The following is a 21518-nucleotide window of genomic DNA, read 5'->3' as shown; positions in this document are numbered from 1 at the left end:
GAATATTTTCTGTTTTTAATGAAATTAAAGATGCACTATAATTCCCAAACAAGATGTACCACAAATGAATCAATTCTATTAATTTACCGAAAAGGATGAACAAATATCAAAAACAATTGTTCTTATGAGTGATACTGTGTATAATTTGAAAGAAATTTGCAGAAAAAATGGTATTTCTACCTTATGAGAAGTTGATCACTGTAAGTCTTTTAGGATCCACCAGTCATTTAATATTTGTGTTTAATCTGTGATTAAATATCAGGTTACAGTCTTGTTATCAGTAATTAGTATTTTCATAAAAGTCATTATTTAAGAAATTGTTAAAGTTTTATCATTCAAAATTCATGTTTGTTATTCAAGTGTATGTATTGATTTTAAATAAAAGTGTCACTTTAACCAAGGTGGAGTTCACTTCAGATGGAACTGAATTTTCAAAAGTTCCACGGATTTTCCAGCTGGATATGGACCTGTACATAGCAGCCGATTGTCAATCACTCGAAGACATTATCCAGACATATGATTAAGTTGGTTTCGTGTGGCGACCGCCGTCAACGTACAATATTTGACCGGAAATGAATGACGCCTGGTCGGAGGCGAGAAACGTTACTGCCTTTGCAACGTCGTCTGGTTCCCCGTTACGCCCCAGTGCATGTGCCCGCTTCTGCTCCTCGAAAAACTGGAAAATTGTGAAACAATAAAGAAGTAGTTCAGCCTATACTACAAAGTTCAGTTTATTTCCTCCATACTTTACACAATAGACATCGCACAAATTAGGTAACATAACTCCATATTAACCTTTAACAAATTATGGCCCTTGATTGACTTTGTTTTTTCACTATTATTTTAATGGCTTTTGACATGCACATTTTTTACAAGGTTTGCACATAGTGGAGACCTTTCACGGGATCGCGTTTGAGGCCCCTAGGGTCATGGTCAATGTCACATCTATTAAAAAAACAAAACTGAATAACTTAGTTCAGGTTTACATATATTGACTAAACTTGGTGTTAAGGAATACTCTATGGAGACCTTTCATGGGGTTGCGGTTGGGGCCCTGGGATCAAGGTCAAAGTCACTGTTAGGAAAAATAGAAAAACGGTTGAAACTGAATAACTTAAGTCAAAGTTGTCATATCTTGCTTAACTTGTTATGTAGGAAGAGTTTATGGATACATTTAGCTGGATTGCGTCTGGAGCACCTTGGGTCAAGGCCAAGGTCACTATTACTAAAATTAGAAAAACGTTTGTAAGTGAATAACTTAAGTTAGGGTTGCCATATCTTGACATAACTTCATATATTGGAGGAGTTTATGCATATCTTTCATAGAACTGCTAAGGTCAAGGTGACGGTTACTGCTACTAAAAATAGAAACAGAATAGAATAACTTTAGTAAAGGTTATCACATCTTTACCAAACTTGGTATGTAGAAAGAGGTTGCATTTGGGGCTCCTTGGTCAAGGTCACAATTACTAAAAAAAAAAAACGGTTGAAACTGAATTATTTTAGTTAGAGTTGTCATATCTTGACCAACCTTAATATATGGGGAGTGGTTAAGGAGACCTTTCATGGAATTGCGATGGCGGTCCCTAGGGTCAAGGTCAATGTCACTGTTTCAAAACAGAAAACTGTTTAGTTCTGAATAAACTTTTATTGGGGTTGACATATCTTCACTTAACTTGGTATTTAGGAAGAGTTTATGGAGACCTTTCTTTGGATTGCATTTGAGGCCATTGTGGACAAGGTCAAGGTCATTGTAACTAATATAAAATATAAAAACGGTTTAAACTGAATCTCATAATGAAAGCTGAACTTCTTCTGTCAATCATTGAAAACCTTGATTCGTTGAATGGCGACATTAAACCAAATGTTCAAAACGTGAAAAAGTGAAACCAGTTTCTGAGAATATCGTACGCCGTTGCTCAGTCGAACCAGAGTGACGGTGGCGTCTAACTCACCTATAGTATCAAATAATTTAAGTTCGGTTTGACATTTTGTGAACAAACTATATATAGTTGAGGAGTTTAAGGAGACCTTTCTTGGGTTTGCGTTTGGTATCACTAGGGTCAAGGTCACTGTTACTAAAAATAGGGTTGTCATATTGTGACCTTACCTGGTATATAGGAAGAGTTTATGGAAACCTTGGATGGAGTTGGTTAAGGGCTCCTAGAGTCAAGATCAAGGTCAATGTTACTTGAAAAAAAACAGTTGAAACTGAATCTCACAACCGAGGATAAAGTTCTTCTGGCAATCCTTGAATACATGGTTTCGTCGCATTTCGGCGTTTGTTTTTAACTATTATTTTGATTCTTGTATCATTATTTTTGGAGGCACATAAAACATCATTATTGTATTCATAACTATGACAAAGCAGCATATTGTCGAGCGCGCTACCCTTGTTGAACAGCTCTTGTTGACTAGGTGTAAAAAACCCTCATAAGATCATTTTGAAAATGTGGACACAACATTTAGAAGTAGTAATCAGAAATTGCTAGAAGTGTCCTACCTGGGGGTATCTCTCCTCGCTCATACCACTTTTCACACAAAGCTCCGTCCGGGTCGTCGCTGGACTGAAATATATAATGTTATTGTCAACAAAATTATATAATGTATGTTATTATAGTTTAGCAAATATAAACACGGCCTTTCAAGTATGTGACTGTTCATGTATATTGACACGCTGTAACAAAACGGTTAAGTTAATTAACCGCTTAGAAAATATTAAGGTGTGAGTAAGGTATAAGAATGATAAATTCAATGAAAAATAGAACTTACTTGACGGAGTTAACCCTGACGCCATGTTCACCAATCTCAGAAAATATATAACAACAAGTAGCAAAGGTGATACCAGTGTACGCATCGACGTGGCAACAAATGCACACCATGCCATGTGCACCACTTATTTTTTTTTTAATCATAACAAAATAATGATTGATCATTTGTTTTGAAAACTCCACTTAGCAAGTTCAATATCATACAATTTACCAACCATTAGCTAGAATGCCTGTGAACTGGTCCAGTGCTGCTTTGCTGATGCTGTAACTGGCCTGGTGTGGGAACTGAAAATGGGACAAACAATCTTGTACACATGCCTTTGCAGAGTTTAAACAATGCCTTTTATTCCCCGAACAAGATCGGCGACTGTCACAAAATACACCTGTCCTAGTTTGAGAACATCTAAGTTTAGTGATTGGTTTAGCCAAATTTAGAGAGCGGACACTGTCAATAGTGTTTGGGTTTTTTCAATTTAAGGGTCAAAATTAGTTCAAACTATGTTTTGACTAAGGCGACATGGCTCGTTATCAAACTTGACCAAAATGTTCTGCCCATACACATTCTAACGAAATTTAGAGATGGTTCGATAAATGCTTCTCGAGAAATTGATCGAACAATATTTTTTCCGTAATCCCTAATTCCGTAATTAAAGACCGATTATAACTATTTAAAGACATAAGCGATAACCTGTCTGAAATGAATGTTATGATCATTAAGTTATTGATCTAACAAGACCAAATTTAGGAAATTCTATAATAATAGGGCTACAACTCTCGAACGAATCAAGCAATATGGCTGGTTATCTTGAAATACTGCAACATAAATATCTCAGTGAATAACAATTGAACTAAATGCAAATATTTATATCTTACATCATAAATATAAGCTTAATTGATGCCTTATGTTCTTTAAACTTTTTTGATGTGAAAAGTCATAACCAGCCAGAATAATCACTTTTATTTAATCCTGTGTTTTTATTGATATCATTCTAGTACCAAACAACCCCCAAAAAGCATATTTTCCAGGTATAGTTAGTATTTGAAAACTTGCTTCTAAAAGTAAACTGGATGGATCAACCCCCATTACAGCGCAATTTCAAATTGTCTCTTGTAGACACCATAGGCCCACAGCAGCCCCTGTGCCCCTTGTGTGGTCATAGTCAAGCCGAGTCATCATCGATCACGCATCAGCAAGGGTTTACCAAGGTCAAACCAGAGCTCATTCAACCACATTTTGGCTACCATCTACCCAAATCTGCTAAACGATGGTTGCAATAAATATCCAATTTACATTGTGCCATAGAAATGGAAACACACAAATTGCATTATCCTAATGTATTAGCAGCTTGTTAACTAAAGGAACATTGGGAACAAGACCAATGTACAACACTAAGATCCGATTATCAAAATGAATGTAAAGACGGATACATGTACTTTACCGTAAGTTGACCAGAAATACTCGACACGTTGACAACGCAACCTGAAAAGAAAGGGTGAATTAGACCAACGATTACCTGGGACGCATTAATGGGATACCAAACTTGGTATGCTCATTGCCAATGACCCATGAACCCCTTCGGTTTTGAGGTCAACAGATATCATGGTCATGGTGACCTTAAATGCTTAAATGAGGCCAGCTGACACATTCCTCTTGCTTAATTCTAGTTTGTCTAATATTCCTACCTCAGTGGACAGGGACCATCAAGATGAAATCTTCAGAGCATTCAGACACATAAAATTAGAAAGAGGGGGGTTATACAATCCTATGTTATCTATATTCAGGATGATAGCCTCATAGAGTTCCGTCAAGTCCCACCTGTCGGGAATCAACAGCTGTTTTTTCCAGTCCCAGCCTTGGCAGACTGTGTATGATGCTCATAGTTTCAAACAATGACTGCATCGTATCTTTGAAAAGTTTTTGCATTAGGTGCTCTGAATTGTATTCCTCCGTCTGCAGATATAGTATGTATGCACTGTGAGTTTTGTGCTGCTCTTTCATGTTTCTTTTCTGTTTTTTTTGTGTTCTATGTATTTGGCGTTTATCCAGTGCCATTAAACCGGGTTTATGTTTAATCTTTTTGCTACTGAGCTTGTTTCTGTAGTTTTTCGCATAAATATTGTGTGAACAAGTGTGCATTACTTTACCTTTGGTCTTTATAAGGTGAGGTAGACACAGCTTAGTGAGAAGGAAGGGCGACCGGATGGGATGTTCGTGTTCATCACATGATCAAAATCAGTCATATTGGTTTCCATCACGACAGGAAAACAACTACCGCTGCGTTGTTCACCTGAAAGGAATCAGCTCTAGAAATGTAACCGGAAGTCCGGTATTTTTTACGTTTGTAAAATAACACACGTTGAATTGTTCGGTGTGTACCTTTATTTTTTACTTAGCCACCAAGCTATCCATATTGGAGTCGACCCCAATGAGAAGTTCAGTCGTGTAAGGCTGTGAGGGATATACACACTGGCTAGTTACCTGGCTCCCACAAATGTTTGCATGTGTACCGTCTCTAATTTGCCTTCGACCGTTTTCACAATTTCTTGTCCGAAATAGTGCTTTTTGAGCGTATGTGTTAATGGGTGACTTATTTAATGAACTATTGCTAGTATAAAACATTTTGCGTAAACAATAAATACTAACATAATAAGGCCAATATGACCCTGTATCGCTTAAATTCCTAGAAAGCAAGCAAATCCTATGAGTATGGTGAAAATTGACGACACAAAATAGAAGGAGATGGCGTTTGAAGCAAATATTGAGGACGGACACTCGAGCGCACACATAAACACACATAAACACACATCGACATAATTTTTAAGTAACGCAAAAAAGTATTACATATAGACGGTCATTTTTATGAACACTTGCTCGCTGTTTATTATAGTTGTTCATATGGCAACGTAAAGTAAAATAGACGTCATAAGTAGGCACTTGCCAGGACGTCTATCTGCCCGAATATCTGCAGCGTTCTCTGCACAAGATTCTGAAGCTGAGCATCATCAGTGACGTCACACAAAACGACGAGGAGCTTCAACAAATTATAATGCTTATTCATGAATTGTTATATTTTATTTCTCTAGCACACATACTTCTATTGGTTACGCTGGCAATTTATAAGACTCAACTTTAAAGAAACGGCTAAATACTGTAACTTGTGAACAAAGATTACTGAAACAACCATCATTCCATTGGTTGACGAAAACATTCCAAGTATCATTGGTCATCAATGACAAGTTATAAAACAATTCTTTCTTAAATTGATTAAAACTATCCATGACGATTGTATCAACCATGTTAACGAGTTTTAAAAAAAAACTCGCATTGAACAAACGTTATGTTATCGTCCTAGAAAATTCCGAAATTTTTCGTCGTCAAAGAATAACACTTCCAAGACAAAAGCATAGGCATTCCACAGATATTACCTTCATCAAAATATAAATGTAACTGAAAGAGTATGCGTTCATCTTAGAGAGCGCAAGATTGAGAGTGAAGAGTGTCTTAATGTATCAACGTAATTAAAAATTGTCAAATTTACTGCAAACGGTTTTAGAAACTTCTTCAACACTCACCCGGTCCTGTTTGAGTCCCGTAGCAAGTAAGCTCTCCTCAACTACGTCGAGTTTGCTTTTGACCCGCCCTGTGATGACAAGTCGTGGTTGAAACTTGACCATGTGTAGCGCCGTGGCCGCACCAATACCGGTCACATCGCCGGAACCTAGGGGTCAGTGGAATAACTGTTTGCTGTACCGAGCATATATGCCATAATAATTAACGCCATAAACAATATATACACCTTTACTTCTTTCCTTAAATGCATGACCTTTCGGCAATTGCGTTTATCATCCTTTGAACGCACCATCTTCGGTTATGTTCGGATCGGGAATTAATATACATGTAAATTGAAAATTGTTTATCTTGTTATTGTTTGTATTGTGTCAGCAGGCCACCAAAAACTTTAATCAACGTTAAAGCGTTTTCAATTTGCGTAAGATCAACTGTGAAGTGATCATTTATTAATATGACGTCATATGATAAACTGTTTCCAGTTATGGTCGGGTTGTTCTATTTACAGAATAGGTAAGAACTAGGTATGCTGAAATGAAATTTGGTATTTTTTAACAATTTTTGAAAGAGATAATGAACATTTGGTAAAACTATGAGTAAAGATTTTATGATTGAAGTATTTATGGGAGGTATGAACGCAGTTAGGCTAGTTAAGGTACGCATAGAATCTGAATGGACTCCACATATTGACATCAACCTCCTTAAAAAAGAAGTCGCGTCATATGTTAGCGTAAAGTTTTAAAATGGGCTTTTCATACTATAGCGTCTTTAAAAAGGTACAGACAGACGTATAAGTAATCAGTTATTAGGCCATAAGTTGCCGGTTATACAAAGTATCGATTGTAAAAAAACTACTGAAATAACCGCAATTGTTTCTCACATTAACAGATAAAAATGTTTGAGTATTCAATCGTGAAATACACTTTTGAAGTTGCCTCATTTCAATTTAAAAAAAACAACAACTGCATAGACAAAGACAAAGACATTTTTGTATAAACAGATTCATTCTCCATAGTATGGCCTTCTTCATGACAATGTCCTACTACATTGTACTTCATTATTTGTTTACAACAGAGAGTGTTTGCCACTGTAGAAATGGGTGCAAAGTCGACAATGTAATTGTTGAGAAAATCGAGTTTAAATTTCGTATTTCATAGTTTCTAATCAAACTGGATATAAAACAGTTAAACTTTTATTGCTTGAGTTTTATATTAATGATGTGAGTAATTTAAATTGTGACGGTGCAATCAATCAAATTTCTTCTGTTGCAATGCATTTGACGGTGTTATTGTCCTTTTTTGTGGTTATAATGGATGTTATAATTGACATAACCGCAACACTGTATCTTGATGGTTTTGAAAACAAATAATGTAAAACCTTTTAATGATTGACGATGCTACGGTAAAGTACAATGACTAATATGTTGTTGTTTTTTGCCTGAGCTAAAATGTAAATGTTACTGCATTTAATTTTGGGTATATTTATGAAGTTGAAACATAATTTAACTTTTATTAAACACATTTTAACACATAGGACTTAGGTTCTAAAACTTAAATTTCCAAAGCACGATATATGATTAAATATTATCTCAATGTTAAAACAAAAAACAACAACATTTACTTAGAGCCTCAGAATGAATTAGTGATGTAAATTCAAAAAAAGGATTTATATCTAAATGACTTATCTTAACCTTTTTGACATTTCTCAACACCCAGGATGATAAAATTGCATATAACATGTTTGAATATTCAACTGGGAATTGTAGAAAAATAGTCAAATAAAACATTGTTGCTCACAATACAGGTATGTGTTACTTACATAAAACTACATTTAACGAGTGATTTCCACACTTGAGTAATTTTTAACCATAAAACAAGATACAATCTGAAGACCCAAATACCTACTCGCTGGTAGATCGATGTTCACAAATAACCTTCTGGATATGGTCGGGTAGCTAAATATCAACATCAATATCTTAAAACTATGTAGTTGATTATTCGAATGTCCAACTGGCAAGTAGCAGGTAGTTGGATAATAGAATCCCCAACTTCCAACTATCTCCTAGCTTTACCTTCATAATGAATAGCAATAATTGCTTCCGGATGCCTTCAAAGACCAAAATCATTTATTTCCGAGTTGAATTGAAGTAATGAGCAATTAAACGTATTGTAATAACTTGTAATTATGTACTTCCGGTCATTTATATAACATATTGGTAACCAGATACCAAACTAAAAGGTCACCAGCCATGAACATTTACGGATACACATATATTTCAGGAATCCAAACCTCAATTAGTTTCCTGACCATGATGAAAGGTTGGATTCCTTACATGTACGTGTAACATGTAAACACTAAATGAAAATATTTCATATAGATGGATATCTGTGGGCACTGTGATTCGATTTTAAAATAAACGAAAGATATTACCTGTAATTATTACAACTTTATCCTTCAACGATGTCATACTTCTGAACGTATTTACCTACTATCACATTCGATTGTAACATTACTCTGATATGTTCAAGTTGTATATATATACATGCCAGCTGAACATTGCGCATGCGATGAGATTAATTATCCACAGCGTGTGTATACCACGTGATAAATTGCGTCATAAATGCTACATCGGAAGGCAATATTTTGATTTAAAAAAAAGACTTTGAACAAAGATAACTTCACTATTTCTTCACCATTTTAAATGAAACATAGCGCAGTCTTCGTCGCTTACGGAGCCCTGCCTTCGGTCTTTTACCAGAGTTTGATTGAGAGTTTAGTTTTCAGTGCCAAAAGACTGCATTTGGAAATAACGAACCCAATTCGGAGCAAAACAAATCCTTGTGCTGTTCTAATTACGCATTATAAAATATCAAATCGATCACATGATGGCAGCCGTATAACATTTAAAACCATCCATATGCAGCTCAAGTTAAGCCTACTTAGTTCCGAGCAGACCTCAATTTGGCAACCATAAAGCCCATCCAATTAAAACCAAATGAATTTAAGTATTGCTCTAATTAAGCCTAATAAGTGCCAAAAACATTTTGGGAACCGTCAGCCCATTTAGAACTAAATAATAATATGAAGCCAAACAAATACATGCGAAAAATCTAATTAAGCTTTGCCGGTGTCAAATAACACAGTTTTACAGCCATAAAAAATCCATATGCAGTTCTTATTAAGTCTAATCAATGCCAAATAGACCATATCTCGGCAAAGACTATAACGCTTTTCCAGTGCAAATGAAACATGTATGCAGCTCTAATTAAGACTTAGAGATCGTTTTGGCCCCATTCTGTGTCAAACAAACATGTTCAGCTCTCATTAGCCTTCTCAATGCTAGAGTTGGCCACTCGTTGCCAAACTCAAAGACTTTTCAAAGCCAAACAACCTCATGTGCAGCTGTCATTTTAATGCTCATTTTACCACATATTGGCATCAATTTAGCCCATTTAGAGCCAAATAAACCCATGTGCATTTCACATAAGGCCTTTTAAATGCACACAACTACACATGTTGGCCACCATGAAGACCATTTAAAGCCAACCTGACCAATGACGAGCTCTTTAATTAAAACAAGTAGTCAATGCAACTTGGTCGCCAAATTGGATTTATGTCAACGATTCCGTAAAAAGTAAGTTTATGTAAAGGAAAAATATCCTATTTGCATATATGTCATCACAAATTGGATAGACAGAAATTGCATTAACGGGAGTTAGAAGCAGCTTGTAATAAGGAACATTGGGAACAAGCTCAACACACATTGGAATAAACAGTCTTATCTAAATACAAATGTTCCATATTTAGATATAGAAAATAATCAAATAGATATTGGTGACGACGATCTTGAACGCCATCTTCTATGTCTTGGTCCTCTTCATAGGTTATACGAAATTAGGTTCAAAAACGTCTGCAATACTGCAACATATTCAATGGATGTTAATTTTCAAACATATCGTAAAAATAAGCATCAACTTATGAACATATACGGTTATTTGCCGTTAAATTCGGTAAATTAATGATTTTCATGGATGTTATAATTGCCAGGGCAACACAAAATCTTGTTCCGGAGAGTATATATACGAAAATTTAGATTGTTTACTTTCAACATCTCAATAATCATTAAATATCATTAAACATTGCATTTATTCAGGTCATAGGAAGCACCACAGCTAACATAATTAAGGTAACGGTAGCAATATTAAATGAATCCAGAGGGTCATGAGCTTTTTCAATCATGTTAATATGTATGCAAATGCACACAGTTTAACAAAAATCCTAAATGTGCACAAATCCTTCATAATGCCAACCTATTTAACCGCCGTATAAAATAGGTTTTGGGGTGGGGATATATATGAGTGAGCTTGTTTTTAAGTCGGCTGGTTTTGTTCGGACAATTACTCATGAAAAGGTGGACGGATTGAAATAACATTTGGATAAAAAATGTTAAGTTAAACATAATAAAAAAGGTCAAGTTCGACTTTAATTAATTCTACTAATATTGACGGAGTAAGGTCCCCTTTACAACAAAACAAAATTGACTGGACGTTAAATGAACACATGTTTAACACCAAGAAATATCGGTCAAGTTTGACTTTAAGTTCATTTATAAACTACCCATTTCTGGCTGAGTAATGGCCACTTTCCAATTTTAAGTTTTCCAAAATCTGCATGACAGGTTCAATGGATTTTAGTAATTTTACAACACAATATAGGTCAGGTTCGACTGTGGTTACAATCCAAATTTAATCTTTATGTCTGATTCATTGTTTTTTGTTTTCTTCAAGTTTAGCCATTTTGTCTTTGTTTGAGATTAAAATGCAATCAAAATGGAATGCTAAACGTTCGAATACATTTAATTAAAAGCTATCGAACTCCTACTCCAGCTGATACTTTTAAAGTTATAAACTTTAAACACGTTCTTGGTGCTTTTTTAGAATGAAACAAACAGACGCGATGATATATTCATTCTTTTCTAAAGACACATGTTGTTGTTTTTTAATTTAGACTTATATTACTGTAACAAGATATTGTCAAGTGAATAAGAGAATCATATACAGAAATTGATTTCAAACATTAATAATGTTAGCCTTATCATTATGTCTGATGTTCTATTTTATATAAACTGTTATTCTATATTGTACCAAACCTTCAATAAAGAGGCTCAATGAAGCTCTATCAAGTGACTAATAAACAAAAACTTTAATATACTTGAGAACATTTAGTGTAAAGAAATAGAATCTTGACAATTGAGTGCCCAGATTCAATTCTGCTGCAAGGAAGTTGATCTAGTGTCAAACGTACTACAGAACGGTTCTTCTATATCCAACAAAGTTGTTACTACCGTGGGCATATTAATAGATAAAAACACCTCAGGTGTCTATACTCAAGTCAGTCTAGTTCTTTATCAATTTAAACTTGACAACAATTAATCACATTCATACAAACGTCTGTATAGTTGTAAGCCTTATCAGTGCCAAATTGACAACAGTTTGGCATGTGGATCACTCTGAGCAAAACAAACTCATATGTATTTCCAATATAGCCTTTTCAGTGCCACATAGACTACATTTAAGCAACCGAAACAAAATCATGAATAGGTTTTTAATCCTTATCATCGCCAAATAGGCTATACTTCGGCACCCATAAGCCCCATTCACAGTGCTGATCTAATTAATCATACTCATAACCAAAAATATCATACCGTGGCAACCCATACAGAGACTAAAACCACTCATTAGGGACCACTTTTCTGCTAGCATCAAGACTATTTACAGCCAAAATATTCATGTGTGGCTTAAAATAAGCATAATCAATGCCAAAATACGAACTTTGATAACCATAAACCAATTTAGAGCCAAGAAGGATATGTGCATTACTAATTAGTAATTAAGTCTAGTAAGTGCCAAAAACAAAATATTACCACATTTTGGCAACCTTAAAAACCGTTTTATGCCAAACAAGCTCATGTGCAAGTGGTAATAGTCATTGTCAGTGCCTAAAATACCACATGTTGCAACCATTAAGCCTTTTCAGAACTAAATTCACCCATGTGCTTTATACATATGGCCATTTCAATGGCAAATATTACACATCTTGGCAACCATAAAGGTCATTTAAAGCCAACTAAATCCATGTTAAGCTTTATAATTAATCCGAAACAAAGACACAAATAAATGCATTAGCATTGAAAACTAGAAAAATATACAGAAAATCTCAAATGTTTTTGATTTTGTACATTGACTTTGAAATGGCCTTGACCTTCACCTGAAGGTAATCAGTTGAGCATGTTGATTTAAGGTACATTAGAAACATTAGCAAAACACATTTCAGTATACATCTATATATATATATATATATATATATATATATATATAAACGTGTGCCTCATCTAGAGATACGAAAACTCTCGGCCATCTTAAAAGCCATCCTGGATTTCTTGGTCCTTATTTTACATAGGTAACACAGATATATTTCCATATTTCTTAATTGAAGTCAAAACAAATTATTTGTAAAGTTTAGAATCGGCATCTACACTTGTTATTTACAAAATACTTTGCATCTTAGGGTAGGGTTTTATATATACTTCCTATTCAATAACCGCCTAAGGTTTAACTCAATTTTTATGATAAAATCTCTGTGGTTTTATGGACTGCAAGTGCTCTAGCAGTAGTGTCGGGTTTCGGGTACGACCATCCTTTCTTGAATGTTGAATGGGCAAAGTAAGCTTACTGAATCGTTATGATTATGTATTTAGAAAGATCACTGAACGCTGTTATGAAATTTAATCTACTTTCAAGTCCAGTCTAAACGCACCTAATGACATCATTTCATCATTCTACTGAGGAATGTGGCTTGTGTTTCTCCAAATGATTTGGAGTGGTTTTGATGTTTCCATTGCTGTTCGTATTGGCCATATTTCGACTGCATATACATTCGGTAAATGTGCAAGACAATTTCATTACATGCCAAGCTGAATTTCTATTTATATATCCCATACAATTTCTTGTGCACACTGAGCCAGTTGTTCAGTAATTTGTCATAGAAAGTTAACAACTTTGTTAACATAATTGTTGTTAACTTTCAAATCTTTACTGCTCTGGAAGTTTCATGGATACACCTGCTATATGCAATATTTGTAACAAGCTTTGAAATATATGGCTCTGCTGTACTTGCTTTATTCAAATATATGGGCACAACATGAAATATTTTAGTTAAAATGTTAACAAAGATGTCGTTATTTACCTGGTTAACTTTAACAAGTTCTGAACAATCAGTCAATTGACTGTATGTACAATAAAATTTTAATATTTGAATATATTAAAAGATGATCACATTGTCTTGTGACTCTTATAATTCATTATCATTTTGTTTGAACATATTTGAACCTTACTTTTTAGACCATCCGGCACGGATTTTAGACTCCAGCCTCAGCAAGACATAGGCTTTCTACTTATAATATTGTGACAGTTGGACAATTTAATGATCATAATGTGTTAGAAAATTGCTTAATGCTATGCTTCTTGTTATATCAAAACAAAAAACAAATTGGAAAAGGAATATTTAGCATTTTCAAAACATCATTAAAAGAAAAACATTATATTTTTGTGAAGAGGAAACCAGAGCTTAAGGTATTTTAGCGAATTCATATTGACAATTATCTTACAATCCAAATTCAAGTGTACAAGATCATAATCTCGGTTTGCCATCCAATTATTGACATCAAGAATGACTCAGCTGCATCTTATGATATAAATTATTATACATGTAGCTATATAACTGATCACAAAACACTAACCAAACAGTTTAATATTAAACTTGCGTACTTTTGAATTTTGTATATCAAAGAAGAAACTACTGTCTGAATATTTTCTGGATTTTATGAAATGCACTCAAATTCCCCAAAAAAGTGTACCACAATTAAATCAATTCTTTAAATTTACCAAAATGGATAAACACATATTAAAAACAATTGTTCTTATGAATGAGTATGTGTATAATTTGAAAGAAAGGTGCTGAAAACATGGTATTTCTACCTTATGAGACGAAAGTATACCATTACAAATGTTTTAGGATCCACCAGTCATTTATTATTTGTGTTTATTCTGTTATTAAATATAAGGTACAGTCCTTATATCAGTAATTATTATTTCCATCAATTTCATTACCTAAGAAATTGTTAAGGTTTATCATTCAAATTTCATTTTTGATATACACGTGTATGTATTGATTTTAAATAAGTGTCACTTTAACCAAGGTGGAGTTCAAATCAGATGGAAACTGAAGTTCCACGGATTTTCCAGCTGGAAATGGACCTGTACATAGCAGCCGCTTGTCAGTCCCTCGAAGACATTATCCAGTCATATTATTACGTTGGTTTCGTATGGCGACCGCCGTCAACGTACAATATTTGACCGGAAATGAATTACGCCTGGTCGGAGGCGAGGAACGTTACTGCTTTGGCAACCTCGTCTGGTTCCCCGTTACGCCCCAGTGCATGTGTCAGCTTCTGCTCCTCGAAAAACTGGAAAAGTGTGAAATAATAATGAAGTAGTCCAGCTTATACCACAAAGTTCAGTGTTCTGATAACCGGGGCTACAGAAGTGAGCTGGTCAATTGGCTGTTCTTTTATGGTCTAAAGGCGATACTTATAAAAAATGATGGACTTAAATAAGTTTTGATTCACATGTTTAAAGTATGGGTCCAGTTCGCCTTTGCGTACATACAACAATATTTTTAAACTGAATTATGACCCCTTTAAAACTTGAAAATTGCAAGAAACTGATTGTTATACTACTAAAAGGGTTGACGATTTTGAATGGCCTTTGCTTCACATGTCCATCACCATATAGGTCTAGTTTGAAGTTGGTTACAAGCTACTAATTTTATATAACTACAATACTAATAATTCAATTCATGTAATACTTCACACAATTATTCAGGACCCTCACACATTTAGGTTCAATAACTCCATATCAACCTAAATACAAATAATGGCCCCTGATTGACTTGGGAACTTAGGGTAAAGTTTAAGGGCAGGTTTGGATTTGCACTAATTACACGAGTCCCTTCTTTCATTTCACTTCATACTTCACAATATTGTTGAAACTCATTATACAACAAGGTGTTATAACTCCATGTTATCCTTTATACTAGTACATTAAAATAAAATAATGACCCTTGATCGGAATGTAGGACTAAACATTTCATGGACAAAACCTCATGTCATTTTAACTCGGCTAATTGAAGAATTAGGAGGCTTTACTACTCGCCCCGGTGTTTGCGTCGGTGTCCAGTTAAAGCTTAACGGCAAATTGGCATTTTCACTTATAACTCAAGTACCCTTCAATTCACTTAATACTTCACACAGCTGTTAAGGACCATCACACAATTAGGTTAAGTAACTCCATATTATCTTAATTACAAATTATGGCCCTTGATTGACATAGGAACTTAGGTTATTTTATGGCATATTGTATCAGGTTAAAGTTTTCTGGAAATATGGCATTTTTACGAATACCTTCTATTCCCTTCATTCGATTGACTTTATACTTCAAACAATAATTAACAGAAATGAGATTATATAACACCAATTTACTTTAAATACAAATCATGGCCCACTAATTGACTTAAGGTTAAAACTTTAGAGCACATTGTGTCCGGTTTATAGTTTACGGACAACTGAAATGAACACAAGTTACCTTTATACGTTACATTTAATTGGATTTACACTTCACTCAGTTGTTAACGGCCATTACACAATTAGGTAAAATAACTCCATGTTATCCTAAATACAAATTATGGCTCTTCATCGACTGAAAAACTTTGTGGCCAATTTCTGCTTTAAACTCAGATTTCAAAAATCGTTAATTCCTTTTATACTTTACACAATAGATTCGCACAAATTAGGTAACATAACTCCATAGTAACCTTAATACAATTATTGGCCTTGATTATCTTTGTTGTTTCACCATTATTTTTGTGGATTTTTACAGAAACATTTTAACAAGGTTTGAACATAGTGGAGACCTTTTATGGGATCGAGTTTGGGGCCCCTAGGGTCATGGTCAAGGTCACATCTACTAAAAATGCAAAAACCGGTTGAAACTGAATAACTTAAGTTAGAGTTGCCTTAACTTGTTCTGTATGAAGAGTTTATTAATAGATTTCATTGGATTACGTTTGGGGCACCTTGGGCAAGACCAAGGTCACTGTTTCTAAAATTAGAAAAACGGATGTAAGTGAATAACTAAAGTAAGGGTTGCTATATCATAACCAAACTTCATTTAAAGGACACGACATTTAGTAATCAGAAATTGCTAGCAGTGTCCCACCTGGGGGTATCTCTCCTCGCTCATACCACTTTTCACATTAATCCCCGTCCGGATCATCGCTGGACTTAAAGATATAATGTTATTGTCAACACAACTATATTATATATATTTTTATAGTTTAGCAAATATAAACACGGCCTTTCAAGTATGTGACTTTTCATATATATTGATAAGCTGTAACAAAACGGTGAATTTAATTAACCGCTTGGAATATATTTTCTGTTAAAACATTTACAAACGCGGGGGAGTAAGGTCGTCAATAATAAATTCAATGAAAAATAGATCTTACTTGACAGAGTTTACCCTGACGCCATGTTCACCAATCTCTGAAAATATATAACAACAATTATGAACGCATACCATTGTACGCATCGACGTGCCAACAACTGCACGTCATGCGATGTGCAGCACTTATTTAAAATAAATCATAACAAAATAATGATTGATTATTTGTTTTGAAAACTCCACTTTATAAGTTCAATACCATAAAACTGACCAACCATTAGCTAAGATGCCCGTGAACTGGTCCAGTGCTGCTTTGCTGATGCTGTAGCTGGCCCGTCGTGGGAACTGAAAATAGGACAGACAATCTGGTACACATGCCTTTGCAGAGTTAAAACAATGCCTTTTATTCCCCAAACAAGAGCGGCAACTGTCACAAAATACCCCCGTCCTAGTTTTAGGACATCTACGTTTAGTGATAAGTTGAGCCAAATTTAGAGAGCGGACACTGTAAATAGTGTGTGTGTTTTTTAATTCAAGGGTCAAAACTATGTTTTGACTGAGGCGACATGGCTCGTTATCAAACTTGACCAAAATATTCTGCCCATTCACATTCTAACACAATTTTGTTATGCTTGGACAAATGCTTCTCAAGAAATTGGTCGAACAAAAACAATATTCCGTAATTTCTATAATTAAAGACCTATTATAACTCTCGAAAGACATAAGCGATTCGGCTGGCTATCAAACCTGTCTGAAATATTATGATCATAAAGTTATTGATCGAAGAATATTCCTATAATAATAATAATAATAATAATAATAATAATAATAATAATAATGCTATAACTCTCCATCGAATCAAGCAATATGGCTGGAATTACTGCAACATTAAATATCACAATGAAAACTAGTTGTACTGAATGCAGATATTGATATCTTACGTTTATGGTATTAGCTTAATAATTGCCTTATGTTCTTTTCAACTTTTTTTTTATTTGAAAAGTCATTACCAACCAGAACAATCACTTTTTAAGTTAATCCTTCGTTTTTCAAACCTGATGTGATATAATTCTAGTACCAAACAACCCCAAAACAACATCTTTCCTAGGTCTATAAAGTATTTAAAAACTTGCTTCCAAAAGTAAACTGTGTGGCTCAACCCCCATTACGGCGCAATTTCGAATTGTCTCTTGTGGACACAATAGGTTCACGGCAGCCCCCTGTACCCCTATTATGGTCACAGTCAAGCCGAACCATCAGCGATCACGCATCGGCCGGGTTTTAAAAAAGTCAAGCCAGAGCTCATTCACCCACATTTTGGCTCTCATCTACATATATCTGCTATACAGCCACCATGGACTGACTGTTCTTAAGTCGACTGTGCCAGTCGTGCCAGTCCATTCTGTACAAACTTACAAAAATAGCCAACGAATCTTTAACACAAAATGCCAAATAAATACTATTTATGCTGTACGTTAGACCATTAAGTGTAAGAAATCCTATATATAGGTTCTCAAGTCAATTCAGCGCCAAATAATCAATAATCTGCCCAAAAAAACGTATATCCATTGTAAAACATACCACATGATGGCTCTTCTACATCAAATTCAGTTCCAAATATTAACACACCTCAAATATTCTATAATTAAGTCAGCCCTGTATTCTATCGTTTTCATTTTCAGTACAATAAAGCGCGTTCAGAGTAAAAATGATGTGCAGCTCCACAGTGCCAAATAAACGATATTTTCGCAACCATGAACAGATGACCAAAACAAACTGTGTCAGTATTTCTTATAAAGCTATATTAGTGTCAAAAAGACAAGATTTGTCAACCATGAACCCCATGTGGTGCTCTAATTAATTTTGATTTTAATCAATCAATTTAGTGCCAAAAACACAGATTGGGAACCACAAGCCCATTCAGACCTGAATATTATATGTGCATTTCTACTAAAGCCTGCTTAGTTCTATAGTACTCATTTTGGACACCATAACGTCCATTCCGAACCAATGTCTGGCTTTATAATAAAGACAAGTAGTCAATGCCACGTGGTGGAAACTTTGGATTTTGTGGACATATTCGATATATCCTGAGAGGGTCCTTACCATAACTATAACACTAGTAGTCTACTAAATAATGGTAACGATATCACGAAACTAAGTCTATTTAAACCAAAAAAAATCAATTTACATTGTCCCATAATAAAATGGAAACACACAAATTGCACTACCTTTAGGTAGTAGCAACTTGTAAACTAAAGGAACATTGGGAACAAGAGCAATGTACAAGTAAATAAACAGCCTTATCTAAAAACATGTGTGCCATATTAATGGATAGAAAATACTCAAAGAGATATTTATGACGACCATCTTAACGTCATCTTGTATTTCTTTATCCTCATCATATAAAGATTATATGAAATTAGGTTCAAAATCATCTGCTATACCGGATATTAATTTTTAATCATTTCGTAATAATAAGCATCAACTCATGAACATGCACGGTTCTTTTTGAATATTAAGATAATTCACTTTCAACATCTCAATAATCATAAAATATTACTAAACAATGCATTTATTCTGGTCACAGGAAGCATCACAATTACTCGTATATATTAACATAATTATGGTAATCTCGAATATTGGCAGGCATATTGGATGCATCCAGGGTGCGTCCAGAGATTTTGTAAATAATATACATATGTTCTGTAAGTGTACAAAGAATCAAACACAAACTTAAATTGTGCGCAATGTGTTCATAATATCAAGCGCCCGTGTGAAAGGCAGTTTTTGGGGGTGGGGATATATAGGAGTGAGCTTGTTGGTAAGTCGGTTGCTTTTGTCCGGACACTTACTCATAAAAAGGTGGAAGGATTGAAATCAATTTTGGAAAACACCTTTAACATCAAAAAAGAATGGTCAAGATCGCTAATCAACTAATTTTGACGAAAATATGTCCCCTTTTCAACATAGAAATTGTAAAAAGGGAGTTATAGCCACTTTCCAATTTAAAATTTTCCAAAATTAGTATGACAGATTCACTGGTTTTAGTAATTTTACAATATTCAATAGCGTCAACTTCGACTTTGGTAACATACCTCTATTTTTTGAGTTATGGCCCTTATTCAAAACTAGTTTACCTTTCCATGCGCCGTAATGCGGTATTCGATTTCCTACGACAGCTCAGGTTAAACATTTATTTCATGGTGATACGTATGTTTAGCAAGACCTAAAAACAACATTATACAAATGAAGATCAGATGGCCAAAATGAATGTAAAGACGGATACATGTACTTTACCGTAAGTTGACCAGAAATACTCGACACGTTGACAACGCAACCTGAAAAGAAAGGATGAAGTAGGCCAACAATTACCTTGGACGCATGTATTAATGGGATACCAAACTTGGTATGCTCATTGGCAATGAAAAATGAAAGCCTTTAAAATTGTTTTACAGATGATTCAGCTGATTGGTGATTAAGCCATAGTTTTTTTCTGGGGTTGACACCTTTGCTTAAAATAGTAAGATTTCTTACCCGCCTCAAATGAATATCATGGATGTATCTGTCAATTTTTTTTTATTAGAGGTGTTATTAAATATGAATAAAAATGAGTATATAATGATGTCATTCTAAACGAATTGATGATTCTCAGGTCATTTATATGTATCTTTTTTATTTTAAATAACACTAATGTATTTATATGTGTATATATTTTACTGCAGAAACAATTCCATCATCTGTGGTGCTGCACCATACTGCCAAAACAGCTACATGTGAATCGCTTGCAGTGGAGTTATGTCAATTTACCTCCAACATAGTGTTTCCTGCAATGTCCCAGGGGGCTGCCATGACTCCAAAAAGGTAGAACACAATATATGACTAAGTAAACATACAAACTTGAGACAGACTGTGTAATGGCAGTGTCTTCATGCCAAAAGAGTCATGCAATGGATACAAAAAAATTAACAGTTACTATCAAAACCCCCAAACTGTGAACAATATGTATTAAAATGAAACTTTAAGCCACACATGATTAATATTTCAAATTCAGCGCAAATCACACTCGACAACGCCACCACTACTCCACAGCGCCATCACGAGAGCAGCAGCGCCACCACTTTTATAAATATATGCATACTTTATTTTTAAGAAGAGTTTGAAATATATAATGAGTACCAGCGTAGGTATTTTTAATAACAGTTATATGTATGCACCAGAATGGTTTTTACGGCGTGTCTGTTAAAGTGCTGGCAAATCTCAAAATATGCACAATTACGAATCGGGAGAAAAACTCCTAAACTACAGTTCGTACAATAGATTCCTACACAGTTCCACATACTCCGATTTTCAAATATTTCCATTGAATGAAAAAACAGATGAAATATAGATTATCTTCACATGGAAACAAATAAACAAAAGGCAAAGCTGCACCACGGAAGTGTTGACAACTCATTTTCTTTTCACCAATGTTAAGTGTGGTGGAGCTGGCGTTTAGTAGGCGTATTTGAAAAACTGAGTGACACACATGTCAAAAGAGGCTGATTTAAGGAGAAGAAAATCAATGCTACATATCAAAATGTTCGGTAAAGTGTTTAGTAGATGGAAGTGATGGCATAC

At 34.6% G+C, this 21518-nt stretch overlaps 1 pseudogene; it reads right to left on the bottom strand.

The window, feature by feature from the left end:
• Positions 1-8901, bottom strand: LOC128223031 (uncharacterized oxidoreductase MexAM1_META1p0182-like; annotated as a pseudogene).
• Between the last annotated feature and the right edge of the window lie 12617 nt (positions 8902-21518).

This window comes from Mya arenaria, chromosome 17 (genome assembly GCF_026914265.1).
Source record: "Mya arenaria isolate MELC-2E11 chromosome 17, ASM2691426v1".
Taxonomy (NCBI): domain Eukaryota; kingdom Metazoa; phylum Mollusca; class Bivalvia; order Myida; family Myidae; genus Mya; species Mya arenaria.
The sequence above is the reverse complement of the archived record's forward strand: the minus strand, read 5'-3'. Positions and strand labels throughout refer to the sequence as shown.